At 29.9% G+C, this 22,294-nt stretch overlaps 1 protein-coding gene across 4 annotated transcripts in view; it reads right to left on the reverse strand.

Annotated features, from left to right (window-relative positions):
- Nucleotides 1–22,040, reverse strand: part of LOC128985833 (prothoracicostatic peptides-like) — a 301,184-nt gene extending 279,144 nt beyond the window's left edge. The window contains exons 1-2 of one of the 4 annotated variants that reach the window (XM_054405760.1): nt 22,020–22,040; nt 19,252–19,279 (exon numbers count right to left, since the gene is read on the reverse strand). The gene's annotated coding sequence lies outside the window, so the exon portion shown is untranslated. Of the gene's footprint in view, nt 1–19,251; nt 19,280–22,019 lie in introns of those variants that run through there. The other 3 variants (XM_054405761.1, XM_054405757.1, XM_054405759.1) reach the window with 3 other exon arrangements.
- Between the last annotated feature and the right edge of the window lie 254 nt (nt 22,041–22,294).

Below are 22,294 nucleotides of genomic sequence, written 5' to 3' on the forward strand. Positions count from 1 at the left end.
TCTAACCGCTTCAGTGATATAACCAAGCTTCGACCATAGTAGTTAAAGGTCACATAATAATTTGTCATCTCTAAGGGCAGGGAAACTTAATGATATGTCTGAATTTGTACCCAACTAGGTAACATATAACTGGATCCAGTTTAGACAAACCTCTAGGTAATTCTTTGGAAAATTTAACTAAGTTGAAAATAAAGCTATTGCTAAGGGTTTTCATCACCGTAAGTTTGGAACTTTTAAAGATTAAATTTGATCCAAATCCAATCTGCAACTATCACGAATGTGTGTGTTTACACATTTACGAAACAATCGTTATTGCTTGTATTTTGTATCTTAAGCTTAAATGGATGAATATACGATTACTTTCAAGTGGTAATGCTTTACCATTTACCCTGTTAAAATTATATATTTGGTAAACACTATGGCCATACAAATAATTTTATGTCGGTGTTTTTATGTGGCTTTCAATTACATTATAAAATTTGAGCTTATTTAAATTAATATTTAACATCTTATAACAATGAATGACTTGCGTATTATATCGATCGATTAAATAAGTAAACATACATTTTTCTTTTGGTGAACAACCAACATTTTAGCATATTGAAACACCCACACTCTTGCATAAGGGTATTGCCAGGCCAAACGAAGTTAATCCACAAATGGACCTTCCATAAACGAAGAATACAGTACAAGTAACCTCCCCTACTTTTACATCGGAGATAAATTATTGTCTCTTTTCTTGTCTAACTTTAGAAAACTATCTGAATTTTTTAAACTTCTAGCATTTATACGATCACTTGATTTACTTATAAACGATTGTTTGAATTTGTTAACCGATAATTTAAATCAAACGATTTTTGCGAAAGATTTCATAATTTTCTTAATATTTTGCACGAGAGCGATAAGATAGTAGTTAATTAATAGGAATATAGTTAAATAAAATTCACTTTGCTGACTTTAATCTGAATATTGCTTGTATAAATTAGAACTACAAATAGCGTGGCATATTAACATCATATATAGCGTTACTTTAGAATTATTTGTTAGCACCTTTTTCTAAATCAAACTTTTTTAACTGTACTGTAATTTTAAAAATATCAAAGCTCATAAGATCTGAGATAAAAATTGAGCAAACTGGTTCTTTATATTAACATGATGGCCAAGGCTGTCTATGATTTGAAAATCCAGAACGTTATCCATTAGAAGTTTACTGCATAAAACAAGTGATTTGGATGTCCTGAGAATAATCCAGGGTACCTCCATGACCAAGGGGTGTAAAAGATCTCTCCAGTTCAAGGTAAGCTCTTATTATTTATCAAATTAAAGGACCGAACTCCAGGAAATATATCATGGGTTAAAATTGTAAAATTTGCCGACTAGTTTGAAGATGCCCATTTTCATGAAATTTCATATTGAGTACCTATGTAAAAGTCTCTTATCTTTGTAAGATAAGTAACTTTTTCCTTTACATACGGCAATCGTTTAGAATTTCAAATATATGAAACAGAATGCTGGATATATAGTAAACTAAGAGTTTTTTTCACAATTTTTTATATATTTATTTTGACCTATACAATCATTTACCGGAGTTGTCACTTTTGTATCTTTTACAGTAAGCTAAGAGATTTGTCATATTTCATAAATGAAATGAAAAAATTACACATCTGTATTGTTAATGTAGTTATGTAGTTATGTGTGTTATGTGGTTGTGTTATGTAGTAACGTGGAGGTCAAATTATCTTCTAGACTAGTGGCTTGTAGGGGCAATAGCCCCTATAAATATATATATTCCTTGTACAAATTATTCGTCTCACGGGTTACCCTACCTTGATTATCATTTAACATTTTAGCGAATTTCCCTATAGGGAAGTAGCTATTACCGTAGGTGGCACGGTAAGACCTAGACCCGGGACCAATTTACTTTTTCATTTTGATGTCCCCAAAGGCCAAAAACACCATTCGTTCAAATTTTTATATATGTATATATATATAGACTTATATATATATATATACGTCCGTGAACGCGATAACTTGAGTAATTTTTGTCCGATTTTGATGAAATTTGGTTTAAAGGTGTAAAGCGGGATAAACTTGAATGAGTTCGCGAACCAGCATGATCGGACTATGGGAACGGGGCTTTACGGGGGGTTTTATAGGGTAAAAATTGGTTTTTCTCACTTTTGACCGTCAAAACACAATATTTCCCAATTTCTCTTTAGACCTTTTTAAAGAGCTTAAAAAAACAATTAATTTAGTATATAAAAGTATTTTTGTTCGGTTAATAGTAACGGAGAAAATTTAAAAAATTGTAAATTTAAAATTCCCATGTTATTCTAATGAAGAATATTGTCAAATGTTGTAGTTTCCTTGCTTATGGATATATTTTGTATTTTGATCAAATTTATTTATTTTGTACTAAGCTATCAATATTTTACAAAAAAACACACTTTATTAGTTTCCTTGTAGCAGCAAACCTAGGTACTCGTTAAACCTAATGTTATTAAAATATATTTATTTGAAAATCAATTAAGACAAATGGAAATTCGCTTAGTCGGCAGGTTTGCTGCGGCGGGGGTATATTTCTTATTTGTATATTATAATATGTATAATAGTTATTATTATAATATATTATTATATAAAATATGTATTGTTATAATATGTAGTTATAGTTATACATACCTGTATAATGCATGTTGATGTCTGCTCTATTTAAAATAAAAATTACAAAGGACTTTTCATGCGGCGTGTTTATAACATAAATTTTCTAATCATAATACAACTAAGGAAAACTTTCAATAATAATCTTCATGACTATTAATTAAATGTATACAAATTTCTTTGAATACAGACAAATTCACTTAGATAAAACACATACAAATACAAATACAAATATATTTATTCTGAAAATTACAACAGCTTGGCCTCACCAAGTTTATAAAACTTGTCGGTGAGGTCCAATTGATGAATAAGGCTAACAAACAAATAATTTAATTTTTTTTTTTTTTCTTTTTTTGAACAAAGATTTCTTAATGTCCTATATTTCTACGGCGGTTTGTGGCAGGCACTTTAACTTAAAACAAAGTAGTTGGCAGCACACTAAAAAATCTAAAATGTAGTGACATAAATATTTCTTTATAATCTACGGAATTCTTTTGGATTGCTCATATTTGGTCCTCTTTGTTTTTCATGGTTCGTAGACCATGTTTGAACTGTTTGTTTGCACAGCAGACTGGCACTGGCAGCGCCGGCCGAGCTGAGCTGACTGAAAAAAAGAAGAACAAAAAAAATCTGAAACTTTAGTCCGTTTGGTTTGACCGAACGAACATAACCTCTCACTCACTGTGAAACGCCCATGCATGCATGCATTCTCACAATTCACAAAAAGCAGAGAAAAATAATAATAATAACAATTATAAAGCGTCAGAAATTGTATTTCTTCCCTATAAAATGTTTTAAGTGTTGTGTCCTTAACATAGTGGGTTTGATGTGTGTTTGTTAATGTGCTTCATCTTCATAGTATTATGATTGTTTCCTAACAAAGCCTTAGCCTAATTGAAATCCTGGTTTTTGTCTGTGTTGGTGTAGGGAATACTATTTAGTGTTTGTAAAAGTGACTGTGTTAGTGTGATTTTGTGTCAGTGTATTGTTAGATACCACATAGAGATAAATCGTTCAAATAAATGCCAATTTTTGTGAAAACTTTCCTTGTAAACTTTAACAGCATATTAGGATCTGTAAATATTAGTTTTATTTTTGGCAATCATGTTTTGACATTTGTTTGTATTATCCCACTGACACTGCTCAGTGGACACAACTCAAGTACAGTTCCAGCTCAAGTCCACAATAACAGTTGTAGAGGCGAGTTTGTTGGCGTTGCGGTCTCCTTGTTATCAACTTGAGAGTTCACCTTTCTCGATTCTCGTCTCGTTAGTAGATTCGTCTTAGAATATGTATTTTGTAATTAATTTTGATAGTGAAAACGTATTAAAGACCAGAGGGTATTCAAACTATAAAAGATTTGGCATTGTATTTTTAAAACTATATTACACATAATAATATTATGTGAATAATTATTCATCTAATTAATCGGAGGAAAAACTTGTTTATAAATAATTTGATTTTAGCTGTTTTAGACTTTCAAATTAGTTTTCAGCCACATTCAAAAAGTAATGGAGCTGATTACGAATATCGTGACTTCAGTTCCAATATTTTTTCATTACTAAGTTTTTTTTTAGTATTTCCCTTTAATTTTATCTTTAGATGTCCAAATTAATGCTCAAGATAATCTATAACAAAGTTCTATTGACAAAAAACATTTTTTTTATCTCGAAAATCCTTTCGGGCTCCGCCCCAGTGGCTATGTAGTTCCCCATGTTAACCTTATGAGTATTCATATTTAAGGGGAATTGAAGAATTTAGTCAGCTGTTTCAACTTAAAAAGTTGGTTTTATGATATGCGAAAGCATTAAAAAAATATAAAATTTACCAACAAGGTGCAGCACAGTTTTTTCATCTATGAAAACAGATAATTTGAAATAAGCAGCAGCAACAAACTGCAATACGCAATGAAAACTGTCAAAGTTGGATAGTTTTGAGTTATTTTTATGTTTTTAATTTCATGAATAATTTGTGATATTTTGCGAATTTTTGATATTTTTTTCTCTATTGTTTAGGTGAAGTAATAGAACATTATGGCTATGGTAGATGTGTAATACTATAGTATACTGTAAATTTAAAGAAGCAAATGTTATCAAACTGTGTCCTCCCCCATTGCAAGCGCAAAGCTTGAGTATAACTGCAATAAGCATTTTATACTTATATGCCAACCCCGTACGAAGGACGGGTACTCTGCTAGTTTTAAATAGTTTTAAAATAATGTCTATCATTTCAGCCTCTGGATTGCTTATATAATCAAATAAATAGTAAACTCTTACCTTAGCAATCCTTATTATGGTTGTCCGATATTAATTTCAAACCCGTAGGTTCATCTTCAGTCGGAAGTTTAGGTAGACCAAATGCTTGTTATAAAATCCACCCGATGGGTTTCGTAGAAATGTTGACATTTAACACGAACACGACACACATTACAATTGACATAAATAATACTCCCTAAACTCCAACTATGTCAATTTTAATGTGTGTCGTGTTCGTGTTAAATGTCAACATTTCTACGAAACCCATCGGGTGGATTTTATAACAAGCATTTTACCTAAACTTCCGACTGAAGATGAACCTACGGGTTTGAAATGAATATCGGACAACCATAATAAGGATTGCTAAGGTAAGAGTTTACTATTTATTTAAAATAATGGTTTTCATCTAACTAACTGAACGTTCAATTTACTAATGTGAAGAATGGTTGTGCAATATCATTTTTAATACTACAAATAATGCACAGCATTTTTTTACATCTTTAGTCTTAAATGTAAGCCATGGTATAGCTTATTTATATTTACAATGAATATTGTATTCTAGATTACGAAATTAGCTATAATCAGGAAAATACTTGTGGTAGATTTTGTCTGACACCACTGTGCAATTTTTTTTGTTATTCCAACAATCCTACATTGCCAATCCTAATTTTTACATTTAAATTATTTAAAAAGGAAACTGTAATGCACACTTTAATTATCATAATGTATAGTGTACATTCAAGGAATAATTATTAATCGCTTTTAAAACTTCCTTGTTACGTTTTGCACAAACATTGGCTTTATGTACCTTAAACAGTACTTCGCGAAACCCTTTTATTAAATTTTTTATTCTTTTAAAATAAAGTGTGGAGAAGATTGGTGTTCTCGTATTTGTTTTTATTGGTATTGAAACAAAAACAAATGCGCGTAAATTAATATTATTTGGTGTGATTAATGCCCTCACATAATTTAAAAATACTTAGTTTTTCAGATATGTGCTATATTTTAATAAATAAATATATATTTATTTAGGAGATGTCCCTCAAATATAAATTTTCTGTTCCTACTTATTAAATTCTATAAGAACTACATTTCAAATCAGTTTGACATCTTCTAGGATTGAGCCAAGCTTTCGATCATTCGATTAAACAGTTTAGAACAGCATCGACCAGACATCACTAAAGCCACTAAGGTCAGACTAACTATATAACTTGGCCTAAACTGTATTAAACCAGACCAGAGATCTGAAACCAGCTACGACGTGCCCCATGGTTAAATTAAGTCGGTCGAATTCACGGAGAGATTATTTAGATTTGATTTATAAATGTGTGGAAAATCACAATGTACATTTTGATAACCCCCATCTATATTTAATTTTGGATTTTGTATGGCAATTTATTTTATCGTGGCTTTAGTCGTTGGAGTCATTGACTTTTGTTCTGGAGTCCCAAACTAAAAACATTCAATTTAAGAATTACGATTTACTATGTGGTACTTCCACGATGCATAGGTTCAGAACCTAACTCAAGTTTATTTAAGTAATAGATCATATTTGAATAGTTAATCCTTGAGTCAAGGAGAAATTTGTATGTACTTGCTATCTTTCTAAAAAAAAAAAATTTTTTGTATTTTTTGTATTGCACATGATGAATTGATTATAACTTGCCTCTTATCCTAATTAAGCTACTGACTTAGTAAATAATTTATCATTAAAAAATTCCACACATATTATTTAATCCAACATAGTGGTTTTTTAAGAGAATACGAGCAATACATTTTCATTTTTTTATATATAAATATCAGCAACGCAAGCGATAGTTCTCTATGTAGACCAGGGTTAATCTACAAATGCACTAGCGATGTTGTATAAGCTTATTCCTCATAAAGTCCTGCAGCTGGCGTTGCTTTTACATGTTTCGCACTAAGCTTTTTTCTTATTAAGCTTTTATAAACAACAAAGTTTTATAAATAACAAAAGCCTCACTTGATTCGGTACTATGTATTCACTCTGTATAAACATAAACCTCCTGTATAATTAGGGAGATTTATTTATTCTTACCTATTTAAAGGTTAAATTTTTAAAATAGTTTCGCTTAGTTTATTTATTATATAGATAATTTCAACCAAAATATTTATCACATACCATTTCAAGCTTTGCATAGTGATATTATTATTTGATTACCCTTTTTACCGATGGATTCAGACAAGGCGATGAAAAATTCATGCCTAATAACACTAAGGCCGAAATCTATTAAGTTAATTAGGTTAAAACATAAATTAACAATTAAATTCGACCATAGATTAATAGTAGGCCTATTATTAAATATCCATACCAAAGAAGACACCATTCACCATAAAATCAATAAAATAAACTATATTATTATGTAAATCCTTTTTTTAGCGTTTCAGTTCTTTTTTACAGTTCTAAATCTGTTTACAATAATGTAATATTGACTTCCTTGCAGGAAAGAATTGTAAAGCGCCTGGTCATTTAGAGTTTGAGACAAACATATTTATCTCGTTGCTGCATAACCTCATAGTTGGCCTTTGCCAAGTACAGTATACCAATACTTGAGAAAATTGTGATCAGAGTCATTAACATAGCGACTAGGACAAGCCAGAAGTTTGAAGCATATAAGAGCACAAACATACGAGTATACGGAATTCTCTCGAGTTCGACATATTTTACAATTTCTATCTGAATGTAAAAAATGAATTTTCCCACGAACTCTCGGTTTACTTGACAATACTCACATCAGTCTAGTAAATATATGCAGAGTTTAGATACCTATGGTAGTGCCTGCAGGGTGATATGTCAACAACGGTTTGATTTTGAATTGTAAAACTTATCTTAACATTAGCATCTCAACATTCTCTGTATCGATTTTGTTTGTCGTATATTGCTCAGGCGGATTAAGACAATCTTTTTGATTATGACGAACTCTAAACGATTCTAAAATGCGAAATCAATAATTTTACTCGTAAGCAAAATCAAGTTTGGCATCTATATGGTTGTGTTTGAGATTGTTTATAGTATGAATTTTAATTTACTAGATGTCGTCCAGAGGTCGAAAACTCAACCAAAAATAATGTACGGACTTATCTATTTTCACCTCACGCTGTAAATATAACATGCGATTCCTACGATATGCGATTTATGCGATTTTTATTTTAGATTTATATTTCCCTGTTATTTCGTCACCAGATTGGCACTCATAAGGCCCATGTTATTTTTTTAATATGAAATTCATGTTTTGCTTATTCTAGAGCCTATTTTTATTTCTATTTTTCTATTTTCTATTTTATATTTTTATGTATTCTGCACATCTACAGGCAAATATCTATCTATCAGAATGTGTAGATTTTCCCTGCGATGCACACGAGCTGTGAAAAAAAGTTGTAATCAAATATGATTGCCTACTAATATATAGTTTGTACATATTCCTCACAAACTCAAACTTATAGGGATGCCCATAATCTGTATTGAATGTAATGTAAAATGTTGTTTGTTTAAAATTTAAAATAATTAGAATGTTGAATCTTTAGTTATTCTTGCTTATTAAAACATATTCACTAAAACAATATTACATATTTGCTTGGTTTTTATTAATATTTCAGCACATTATGAAAATTATCGTAAGAATAGTATGTATTCCCCTTTCGGTTCGTCATACGGACGCTATATTTCCCACTATAAGAAATTGATTTATCCAATAAGTAGAAAAGTAAAATGTCATCAAATCAAATCAAATCAAATCAAATCCATTTATTGCCATCAACACTAAAATACATGTATAGCAACGTCATACAATTACATCACAGTATATGCATTAACCTACTTAATATGTTCTACAAATTCTTTGACCTTATACACACATAAATCACACAAAATCTTTCTAATAGTAAATTTAAATTGTCGTATTTCAAGACATTTAATGTGAGCAGGTAACATATTATACAACCTTTTGCCAAATTCACTAAAGTTATTAATTGTGGTCATAAAATTACATTGGTTTGGACGGAGAAAAGTGTTTTGTCTGGTAAAATGGTTATGAACTGAATCATTTGTAGGGAAATCTCTAATATTATTTTTAACATACAGTAAACAATCTAAAATGTACAGAGAAGTGACAGTTAAAATTCCAAGTTTCTTGAATAATGGCTTACAATGTGTTTCACAGTCAACATTGAATATTGCCCTAACAGCTTTCTTTTGCAACAGTTTCAGCTTTTTAATACTACCAGAATGGCCCCACACAACAATACTATAAGACAAATGACTTTGAATGTGAGCAAAATAAATGGATTTCAACACATCTATACTAACAAAAGGTCTAAGTTTTCTAATCATAAATGTACCCTTGGCAACTTTTTTACAAATCATATCACTCTGAGAATCCCACTTAATGTTAGGCTGTACTAATACTCCCAAAAACTTAACACTATCTGAACAGGTACTTGATAAACTAAATTCAATATTCTGTGTTTTGCTACTGTTTATACACAATGAATTGGCAGCAGTCCAGTCCTCGATTACAGAGTTAGTAGTATGTAGAAGATTTTTAATTAAGGAAGAACATTTACAATTTATCAGGACAGCTAAATCATCAGCATACATATACGATTTAATATTATCATTACTTAATGCAGTAGTTAAATCATTTATATAAACAATAAACATAGTAGGTCCTAGAATTGATCACTTATGTTTGGAGGTGAAACATTTTATTTCTCTAACAACTCGTTAAACTTCCTTTCCTTTTCTATGATTCTGTTATTTTTGCCATTTTCACTCAACCAATGCACACTAACAGTCAACACAACTACAAAGTTTAAAGTTGTGTAAAGAAATATCTAAAAGAATCAGCAAAAAATAAAAATAAATAAACAGTGGCTAGGCAGCGGTGACAATAAAACAAGGCAATACCAATGTATATGGATACTGTTTGTGTTTAATATACATTATTGCTTTAAATAATTAATCGAACACAGGTATACGATCCTGGGCCCCTAAAAACCTGCTCGGCCCCCAAATGGGAATGACTGCTGGACTCTCGGCCCTGGAGAGCAATATGTAGCTTTCAGCCTCCAATTAACTTTTGTAAAACGGCCAAAAAACATCTTATTGTGGTAAAAAAATACGTTATAAATGCTACGTACTGATTATAGAAGTTTATAATTTATTTGTATCTTCTCTTTGGCTGTTTACCATCACATATTGTAGTTCAAAACTTTTTGTAAACTTAACTATTTATTATATTTCATTATGTTTTATTAACAGTTTAATTATAATTTTACAAGAAACGTTATTGTTTAGTCAGACTTATTGTGAGGGAAGTTAACTAACTTGATTAACCTTTAACATATGAACAATTCAAAGTAATTAACTGTATTGAAGTCGGAGGTTCCATTGTAAGTTTAGCCATGGCCACGAGTGGCTTTTGATTACCGTCAACATTTAGATTCCCTGTAGGATTCCATTCGAACCCAAGCCAACGCCAAATCGCTCATTTATATGCAATAAAGCGGCTTGGAGTTCGCACACTGAATGAAGTGTTCACATTCAAACCGCTTATTTATTCTGTTTGTCGATGACTTTGTGATTTTGAAATCTAATTTATCTTGTATATTATGGATGTATATTTTATTGGACAAGCCTTATTGGACTAAAATCCCAGATATTGTTAGCAACTTACTTAATTTACAAGTAATAAATAATTTTGTGTCATCATTGCTAATTAAAAACATTATTAAACAATACACTACAGTATTACATATTTGTTAATACAGGGTAGCGCAAAAAGGATGGTCGGTTTTGAAATGAATATAACGCAAATGATTTACTCATACATTTTTCTGACTTACGTTTCTGGACACTTTTAAATACCCCATTACAAAAAATAACCTTGTAAGTAACAAAGTTGCCAGTAGGTTTGGAATTTAAATTAAATCCGTTATTCGATCATTAGCTGGAAATACGCGTGAATTTCAAATCATCTATTATACAGGTTGTTCAAAAAAGGTGGGGACATAATTCACGTAGTGAATCCTTGGGTCAAAATAAAGAGAAAATCAAGAATAACATTTTTTTTTCAAAATCGGTTCGTTGACCAGATATCCGACATTTTGTGTTTTTTACATTAACATTTTTATCTTTGCATTTTTTCAACCAAAATTTATTTAACTTGGTATGCATGTTAAGGTAAAAGAGACCCATGTTAGAAAAAATTCATCTTGATAAAACCAAATTTTAAAATTTCGGCAATTTTTTTTAAACCTAAATTACTAAAAATTACATATTGAAAAAATATCTCAAGAACACTTTTATTTAGCATTTTGAATTCCCCATAGAACGATACCAAGTTCAAAAAGGTCAAATAAAAATAGCTGAAATATTACGATTTTTAGTTGTAACAATGGGCAAACCTGACTAGCTTAGCTTTATTCTTCCCCATTTTACAACTAAAAATCGTAATATTTCAGCTATTTCTTATTTGATCTTTTTGAACTTGGTATCGTTAACCAGATAAACGAAGCGATTTTGCAGAAAAATGTTATTTTCGATTTTCTCTTTATTTTGACCCAAGGATTCACTACGTGAATTATGTTCCCAATTTTTTTGAACACCCTGTATATTTAAAAGAACATTTGCTTGAAACTAATTTTAATTGATTTCAAAAAGTCTGAAAATACATAAGTTATTAGAGCTTATTAGTCATATGTTTTAATTGTTTTAATATTGTAAAAAGGTTTAGTTTGTTGCTTAAATTTGTTAAGAACACAAGCTCATATTGGTTTTGAATTAATCCTGTGTATTGCCATTTCTGGATTTCATTAAAAAATCGTCCATGATTTCACAAATTAGTACCTGGAGCCCAAAATAATGCAAAAAATATCTCTGGTAAAACGTATCATTAGTTATTTCCCCAGATAATTAAAAAATATATCTCAATGCATGCCTTTTAAAACTTGATTTTTTTCTGAAATCATTGCATTTGCTATCACAAGGGAAATTAAAACTACTAACTTGAATTGGATATGAAATGGCTATACTTTATATATTCCAACGTACTACTGAACAAATGTAACAACTAATTTATACAATTTACTTGTTTCTCTCAAGGGATGGCATATGAATGAATATCATAAAGGTCGTGTGTTAATTATACAATATATATTCAAACTCAATTTGAATACAATTATTAAAAATAAACCTCAACCATTTTTTTTTATTACTAAGAAGTCAATAATGATTTCAAGTAAGAATTGCAAAAGTAATGTTGTACTATTGGTTTACACATATACAATTAGTCAACATAGAGGTAAGGTAGCACAATATTACTACATATTTCATTTGGCTACGATGAAATATCAATAATGTAGTGTTCAATATCATGATTGGCCGTAATTAAACCACAATTGCTACAAGGTATAATTATTTAATTATTATTTTTATGTTTACTACATATTCCCATCCCATTCTTAAAAAATTGCATTGTGATTTATTTTCCGGGCAAAATTTTACTTTGTTCGTACTCTACTTAATAAGCAATAAGTCTGGATATAATAATAACATGACTATCGCAAATAAATCTTTTTACGAAATGTAATTAAATAAAAAATATATACAGGGTGATTGATATAAGTGTGCCAGCCGTTTTATTCGCAAACTATAAGAGATATCAAAAAAAGTTAAATGGTAAGTGCCTTGGATTTTTTATTTAAAAAATTGTAGTAAAATCTAAAAAAATATTTTAGTCGCCATTTTTCCAATATGGCCGCCAACTTTGATTTTTCTTATGGAACACCCTGTATTTTATGATGTATTCTGGTAGGAAATGTAATTTTAAGACGATTTTATTCTTGTGATTTTTTCATAAACCTAACCGTTTCAAAGATAATAATGGTTTAAGTTGTGAAATTTTGAATGGTTTTCGAATAAAACAGCTGGCATGCTTGCTTAGGCCTGTATCAAAACTCTTTCTCATGCAAAAATTTCAAAACTTTAACCATTATTATCTTTGAAACGGTTAGGTTTATGAAAAAAATCACAAGAATAAAATCGTCTTAAAATCACATTTTCTACCAGAATACATCATAAAATACAGGATGTTCCATAAGAAAAATCAAAGTTGGCGGCCATATTGGAAAAATGGTGGCTAAAATAATTTTTTTGACTTGACAACAATGTTGTAAATAAAAAATCCAAGGCACTTGCCATTTAACTTTTTTTGATATCTCTTATAGTTTGCGAATAAAACGGCTGGCACACTTATATCAATCACCCTGTATACTAGGAGAAACCCGTCCAAATCGACGGTTAGGGGCCTCTTCGTTTATATGGGCGTGCGGCTTCATTGGATAGCAAAGTGGCATTTCCAAAAAGAAAGAATACTGTAAATTGGCTGTTACGTAAATTTTAATGTTAAAATGCATTGTTAATCAACGTATCGTATAAAGGATGATGTGGTCTAGTTTGAAAGGAATATGACCTTTCTGTCATTACAGTAGCTGATCAAATAGTATTTACTCATTGGGCCATTTTTTACAGCCAAAATGTCGTGTTATTTTCAAAAATACTACCAACCCAGTGGGCCACGGTCCGTAATATAGGCCACTGCAAATAATTTGTCAAAGATAGGTGCCGGTACCATTCTAGGCGAGGTTTCTTTCTGTATTCGGATGTTATTAGACACGATAAGAGCTCATCAATTTTAAAATCAGTAAATAACAGTGCAAATACTTCTTTTAGACAATTCAATAGTTCCCAATAAACGTGTGTTGTTTAAAATACAATTTAAGAATTAACAGCTGTTTAATTCAAAAGTATTATCCACATGATGAAAATGTAAACAAATCTGTGGAGGGATCTTTAAAGGCTTCTGGGGCAGAGCCCTAACGGGATTCACCTCGTGTTTCTTTTGTTAACTCATCTAGAGACCAAGACCTTTCTTTGGACACCTCTACCAAGTTTCTACGCCCAGTTGTTCTCTCAAATTAGTGGAGACAAAGTTTCCAATTAAATATTTAGATTTCCCCATGTTAATCTTATGGGAGAAAATCCAACTTTGATTGAAGATCCTGCCCAAACTAATAAAAATTTCAAAAAAATTAAAAAGACTTTGCAAAACTACAGATCAGGGCCATTCTTTCGACACTTTAATTATCAAAATCGGTCCAAAAATGAGAGAGGAGTTCTGTTTACAAAAATCGGCTTAGCGTATTATATATATAGATAGATTTACTGTAATTAATTTTACTGTGGAAACGGTTGATCTTGGGCATTTAAACACCTACAGCTGTTTGTTAAAGATATCATCCGTTACATTTAAAATACACGTTGTTCAACTTTAAAACATATATTTTTAGTAACTCAGTATAATAAAACTAAACTCAAATCAGAGCCTGATTTGTACCCTAGTCGTGATACAAGGAACAACTATCGGTTCACAAGTACTGAAACAAGAAAACTTTTCTTATGTCAAACTTAAACCTTTTTACATAAAAATATAGAAATCTTAAACAAAATTTGGTAATGGAAATGAAACATCAGTTGTTACAATCGATTTGCTATCATTTACATTTTTCAACGTTGAAGTATCACTATTGTTACCCTGCATTAACTAATGGAATCATTCCGTTCAAAGAAAACACTTCTTGTGGAATATACTTTATAGATGTTTTATATCATTTAAAAATGTTAAAGCATCTATTCTAGGCCTGGTTTAAATTAATTTACTCGATAGCTGCCTTTTTGGGTTGGTAGCATCAGACTATTAACATTATTTGATATTAATTTAATTGACATAGGTTTTATATCCAATTATTTGGATACATACTATACGATTGTTTTGAAAATAAATAATCATTATAAATACAGGTATAATGTTGTATATGATAAAACATTTTATAATTGTATCAATAATATCCAAATGTTATTTGTATTGTTTATGTACTTGTAGGATACAATTTTCGATAACCCAGGGTAAACATTTTGCGCTATAATGATCTATACAATATAGATAATGAAAATATAACATTTCCAACACTAGAATAATAATTCATAGAACACTTCTTGTATTTAAACATCCCACAATAACAGAACGAATGAAACTGTTGATGTAATTTCTATTTGGTAATGTAATATTTACATTTTACCTTGGGTAATAAAGGAAAGAGGTAAAAAAGTAGAATACACATTGAATGTTTTTACTGTTGATGTGAAAAAAAAACACTACTTTATATGGTAAAGTAAGAAAAATATATTTTGAGATACTTCTTTCTAACAATAGCACCATACTTGCAAGAATAGAACGAGTTCCAATTTTAATTTCATACGCATTGTTAATCTAGTATTTGGATTTTTCCCTATCAGGACGGTTCGCCAACTCGGTCTAAGAAACGTAAGTTTACACGTTTTTACCAAATTTAATTTAACAATAAATTTTACTCAAATTATCGTGCTAACGGACACATAAATAAATGAATAATGAATTTGAACTGATGGTTTTTTGTCTTAGGGAACCTCTGAAAGAAAAAGTAAATCAGTCCCGGGCCTAGATGTTACCATGAGACCTACGGCAATAGGTTTTTCCCTACTTGGGAAAAATTCGCAAAAATAACTTTTTTAGTTAAGCTACCATATTTTTTAAACATAAACCTTTATTCAAGCCTTACCGAAATGTCAACATAGTATATATTATAGCATATCTAATTTCCCGGTTAACTTCTATAGTAAAAATTAAAAGAAAGCTCATTTGTTACGAATGAAATGAAGTGAATCCTGTAATGCATATAGTTATTATTAATGCATGTATATTAATTCATGTATAAGAGAATTCTCTTAATTCATTTATGTCCTTATAGAGTAAAAGGGTGCATTTATCAGCAGATGTCAGCTTTAGTATCTAAGTCAATAGTTCAATCGTTCAATGTAAACGTACAATATACAAAAGTTATTCTCTAACAGATTTTTACCCATTATATGTGTTGATTTAAAAGAAAATATTGGCTAAAAGGTTTTTAATACCTGGCACTATTTAGTAGTATAAGTACAGTTTATTTCGTGGAGGCACAATACAACTTTTTAAAATATCAATACGTTATCTTCGTGAAGTGTATTTAGTTTTAACCATTGTTTAATATACAGTATGTTCTCTCGATGAAGGATATAAATCAGACCAATGGATTATGAACTGCCGTTACAAGTAATATATAACGCCGGTCGGCTACAAATCAATGCGATGATATTATTTTGGAAGAGGAAAAATCATCCCCGCCCAAAGTCACGTATGTCGCTGTTTAGGTTTAGAAAATCGTGTTCGTGGAAAATGTAACATATGGGTTTTTAACCTGGTGTTGATCTATCCTTTCTTATCTCATAGTTAAATAAATTCGTACATTTTGTTTAATTTTATTTAAAAATTTAAACTCTGTATATTAGATATTATTACTTAAAAAAATTGCTCTCATAACGAGTAATGCGAGCATAGGCTATGTTTCTAGACAGAAATATTTTCAAGGTGATAGTTCTTACTACTCTAAATTCTTGTATTGATCGAAGCCATCAGAAAATCAATTAATACGGTTGGATAAAATACACATCAGTAAGCTTTATGCATAGAAAAAAATATCTTAAAAACAAAAAGTACTGTATTTTAAGGCAGGAAATGTTAGCAATTTAGTAAGATAAATATAGGTTTCCCATCTTCAGTTACAGTAGTCATGAATTTAGTTGGCTTGAAACAAATATTTATTTTAAATGGATTTTCTAAAGAATATTTGGAATTTAAATTAAAAATAAAATTTATAAAAAAATATTATGCTTAAAACTTTTTACGCACACTTTAAAATATTTAACGGTGGAATGTTTTACAACCTATTATCAGCTGATTATTGATGTTTTTAGATTTAATTTTTTACATAGCAATCTTTATTACAGTTTTATTTATTGTTCTTCTGTTGAAACGATATTATTGGGAAACGTGGAATTTCAATTAATATAGATTTTAAATCATAACTTTATAAAAAAAATCACCACCTTTTAAATTAATTGATTTACTTTAGATTATCTGCATAACGATTTTCCTATCGTTTGAACAAAAAATCCAATGAATTATAAAACTTTCACTATGGTCACGCATGGTTACGTATGAAGAAATAAAATTCGTGATCAGAAATTCAACTTAATAATGCATTAAATAAATAAAATATTATCATTATATCATCCTATTGAGACAAGTATAAGGCATAGTCACCCTGAATATGAGAGAAGAAAGAGTAAGATTTCTTTTGGAGCTGTGTTATTGATTTAAAAGAAGTCGTTGTTTTGGCTTTTCAAAGACATGACGATTTATTCAAAACAACAATAGCTAACAATTTATAGCAGCTAATCATATTTTAAATCCATAAAAAACTATTATTCTTTTCTGGCTCGAAGCCAGACGTACTTGTTACACTTTTAGCAAAGTATGTCAACTCAGCTGTTAAATTATGTGTTTCCATTTGTAGTAAAAATAGGTGTTTGTTGTAAAGTTACAGTTTTGATGGCAGTCCTACCAATTTTTGCGGTATCCAACTGTACGCCACATGGTATGTAGGACTGGGGGGGGGAGGTTTGTCTTCTAATGAACTGTATAATGAGGGGGTTATACAATCCCTCCCTCACCTTACCTACAACTTTCATAATTACTACTTTAATTGTCTTCGTTACAGGTATTAATTCCTTCTTTCAGAGTGATTCAAAGACTTATTTTCCTGGTTTGAAACAGGTAATTACGCAACTGAGGTCTTTTGTTTTGACGAAACTTAGGTCGAAGGAGTTTTACAATAATATTTATGTATAATAGCAATAGGGATTTTAATTACATCAGGGTTAATTTATTACATTTGATAATTTATTTACATTTAATGTAAATAACGTTCGGTGATTAGTTGGCTTTTTACAGTATATGTGACATTAATGGTAGAAGTAGATGAATGTTTTAATCAACAATGAATCGGAAGGTCACTGAAGATCGCATGTTTAACGAATGATATTTATTCCAATCACGACATTTGATAACAATTAAACAATTACTTTATCCTACTATCTGAAAATATTTAACATTCTTATATGTTCATGTCACAATTTTAAAACTCTAATCATTTCGTATGTTTCTATAATATAAAAGTGTATAACATTTACTATTAAAAGTTGTTAAAGATGCAAATGGTTACGTAAAACTAGTTTTTTTCTCACTTCATGAAATCAACTATAATATGTAATCATCACCAACTGACTACAGCTTTTTAACATACTTTTGCATCACTTTGCACAATTATATAGAAGAATAAAAATGTATATTAATAACTTAAAAAATTATAGTATGAACTATATTCGTCTGATCTAACTGCAACTAATATAAAATGTTAACAGTTTGAAACTTTTATTTCCTCCATGTTTCATGTTTTAAAATAACTGGCGCAATTTGGTAAATAATAAGATTTTGGTCCAACAAAGTAACTTGTTGGACCTTAGTTCTTTTTGGACTCAGAACGAAAAAAGGTTATGTTTTCTACAATTTTCGTTGTTAATAAAAAATCACACACTTTAAGATTGGAATGCCGAGTTTTGCTTAAAAATAAATACTGATTTGATTGTATTGTATTGGCTTGATTACGAATTGTAAATATTGGCATCCAAGCAACGGCTATTCTTCGGAGTCTATGCATTTATAAAGCTAAATTACCCATACAAAATCATAATATTCATGAAATGTATCGGGATATGCTAAGCGACTTCACTAAAAACTGTGGTACCCGTCACTCAATTCAGAAAAATAATCATCTTACTACATACTTTTGGCTTGTAACTGCTTATAATTTCATAATGACATTTTTTGTTCTAGGACGCTAGGCACGAGCCTGAGATTGTTTTTCACCTTCAGGCTAGACCTAGGGGTTGCGGCATTATCACTTAGATAAAATCCATTGGTGACTTGGCGGGGATCGAACCCGGGACCTCAGGGACTGTCCCGCGCTCTAACCACTACACCAGCTCGCTCCCCTTCATTATGATAATGCTATAGATATGAATTAAACTTAAAATGTTTGATTTTCGTTTTAAATACAATGTTTGTCAAACAGTTATGTTAAATAAACAGTTATTATTTAAACTTCGGGTAACTTAAATAGTTCGTCGATTCTTAAGTTATTTAGTACGATTCATATCTAACAAACTGATAATTTGCAAGGAAATTTACATCTAAATTCGATTAAAATAGAACATGCATCTTAGAGACTAAGTAAACGTGGAAACCTACGTACAAAACATGCATAAAAAGCGTCCATGTCCTACCTGAAATTGGTTCAGCAGATGCTGTTATCTGAAACAAACAGATTCAGTTATTTTAAACATTTTCTTAGGTTGAAATTGTAAACCACGCTGTTATTAATTCCACAACTTTTAATCATAAAATATTTAAATATCCCAAATAAGCCTATTATAATGAATACTAGAACAATACTTAGGGAAAAATACTGTAAACAATGTTTGTCATTTTTTTATCTATTGGTCCTTGCCGACAAGTTTTGTAAACTTGGCGAGGCCATGCATTTAATATCTTGAATAGATAAATTTGAGTTAAAAAAACAACATAATTTTGCAGCATTATAATTTCTCAATTCCTAATAAGTTTTTTTACACAAAAAATAATAATATCTATAATTTTTATTTGGTGTGTATCAGGTTTGAGATGTGTCAAATGGTCCATTTTTGCCAACATATATTGTTTGAATCTTATTTAAGCAACTTATACGACGCACAAACAAAATATCAATTAAGCTTGAAAATGTATAACAACAAACTAAAAAACAACTGTTAAATTAAATTAATATTTTAGTTAAATCTTCAATGACTGGAAGTATTTTTATTTTGTATCACCTTATTTTATTTTACCTGACTACATGAAAATTACCGTAGAGCCCAATATTTACATTATAATATTTTGGATACCACTCAATGACAGACGTCTAATAGTAAAACTAAATTCTAGGTATGGACAATGGTTAAAAATTTAATATTTATACACTTTATTTTTAGTTAAAAAATCTTAGCACACAACAAAATAAACGATTATAGGTTACAACTATCTAGCATATTTTTAATGGATATTTAATTTATTTTGTATCTTACTATGAATATAAAAACGTCTGGTTATATGAAATGGAAAAATTCATGGCGATAAATCACTTCCCCTAAACAAACATGTCAAACCTTGCGATGAGTTCGTGGGATTTTAAATATTTTTATTTTCCACAGTCTGTAGTAAACTAACCATAGTTTCTATATACAATAAAAAAAATCTTACAGCTAAATTTACAATCATACAAACATTTTGTATTGCTTAAGAACATGTTTCAGATAAGCAAATATAATCCATGTTAAAGAGTGTTGCTGGATGTAGTTCTACATAGATTTTCATACTAATACGCATCTTTATGTTATTTTTAATCATATGGATTAAATATCAATCCAACAATTGCGTTTTGTTTGTCAAAATATAGTTTGAACATTATTTAAATTTCAAATGTGCGTTTTAACTATGGATCAAATACAAAATTCCTCATTCAATCATTGCATGCCTTTCTTATCAAGTAATCTAAGCACAATACACAAATTAAAATATCAATTTAAATATGGAGACCAAAATAATGGAAACGTAAAGTACAGATTAACCATACCTAATCACTTCAAATTAATTGTATTATTTGCAGTTTTAGATAAGTTTATAGTTTACAGAAGAATAGTAAACAATGCAAAGTGAAATTAAATAACCCTAAATCTGCGATTTTAATATTTTAGACTGGCAAACAAATTAAAACGTTTTCACCATATAAAAATATTTATTGTTTTTTTTTGGAGGGGTGAGGATAGATAAAAGATTGTATCAACAATAATTGTTTGGTATTAAAATAATCGTTCAAAGAAATGCATCTTCGTTCTACACAAATATCATGTCTGATAGTTGAAATGTAATTACTATCCCACTGAAGGTTGAAATTAAAAATCTTTCTCCTTCAAATAATAATCCATAGATTTTTTAAAGTCTAAATTGTTATTCTTTATAGATAAGTAAAAATAAGATAATTTATGCAAGACTACAACTCGGGTTTTTAAATTTTTAATCTTTAGAAATGTACAATTCTTAATTTTTTTTTATTTAAAGATAACCTTTACTATTTTATCGTACAACTTTTACCTGCCCATGTCAAATATATTTCTTAATTTATGGTAGGAGAATTTATTCTTTTCGTATTTATATTGTGTACATAAGCGATGAATTAATCCGTTTTATATTTAATTCACACTTATATAATAATATCTATAAGTAATATAATTTTCATTTGATTTAAAATAACAGTTTGGTTAGTATTTGTCGCGTAATCTAACAAAAAATTACACATTCTCATACCATTTGATAAAATTGTCAACTTTTTATTTTTAACCAAACATATTTATTACCTATGAGAATAAATTAAAAGATAGTTTTATGTATTCTAAACAAAAATTTTGTTAACTTACAGCAAAAATAGTTGAATATATACAGCTTAGTTGTATGTTCAAAATTTCAAAATTAATAAAAGGTTTTAACCAAAGTTTTAAATCAACCCCAGTTGCAGATTTATATAAAAATATCTTAAGGTATTGACAAAAACATTTCGCAAGTTAAGTAAAACCGTTAAAATCCACATTAATTTATTACAACTTCATTGATATAATCTTTTGCTAGACTATTTTCAATTTGCGTTGCAACTAACTGTGTATCGTAAAATATATTATTGCTATTGTTTTCCACCTATTTATGGACACGATAAAAATACGTTAGTTAAGCTGTTTTAGTAGTATTTAAGAAGTGGTAGTACTAAGAATTAATTACCTAATTTTACTTACTCTGTAACGTACAAATATTTGAAAAATTAAAATTAGGTCACAATTTGTGAATGATTATTTATAATAGAACAATTACCGATGATTATTGAAAACCCTGAATCAATTAACCTGACACATTATCGTAATCAGTTGGCATGTTATATACGTCGCGTCAGCTCGCATATTGCACGTACCTGTGGCGTGGACTAGGGGACGCTGTGACGCTAGTGCTCCGCGCCCCACGACGCCACCGTTCTTATACCGGCGCCCTCCCCTCCCCTCCCCCACCGAGCGCCGCCTACACCGCCTATCTCATCCCTTAAACCTCTAACTTGTCATTAGATTCACTTCGACGCCCGTCGCCTTCCTAACCGTTTTACCCGTTAACGCGCCGGGACGTCGTCTGCAATCTGCGATTGTCGTTCATTTAATTATTTTAAAAACCAAAATTATTCTTGATGGAACTGCA

Source organism: Macrosteles quadrilineatus, unplaced genomic scaffold (genome assembly GCF_028750875.1).
Source record: "Macrosteles quadrilineatus isolate MER2022 unplaced genomic scaffold, UCM_ALF_1.0 Scaffold_2__2_contigs__length_208266976, whole genome shotgun sequence".
In the NCBI taxonomy this organism is placed as follows: domain Eukaryota; kingdom Metazoa; phylum Arthropoda; class Insecta; order Hemiptera; family Cicadellidae; genus Macrosteles; species Macrosteles quadrilineatus.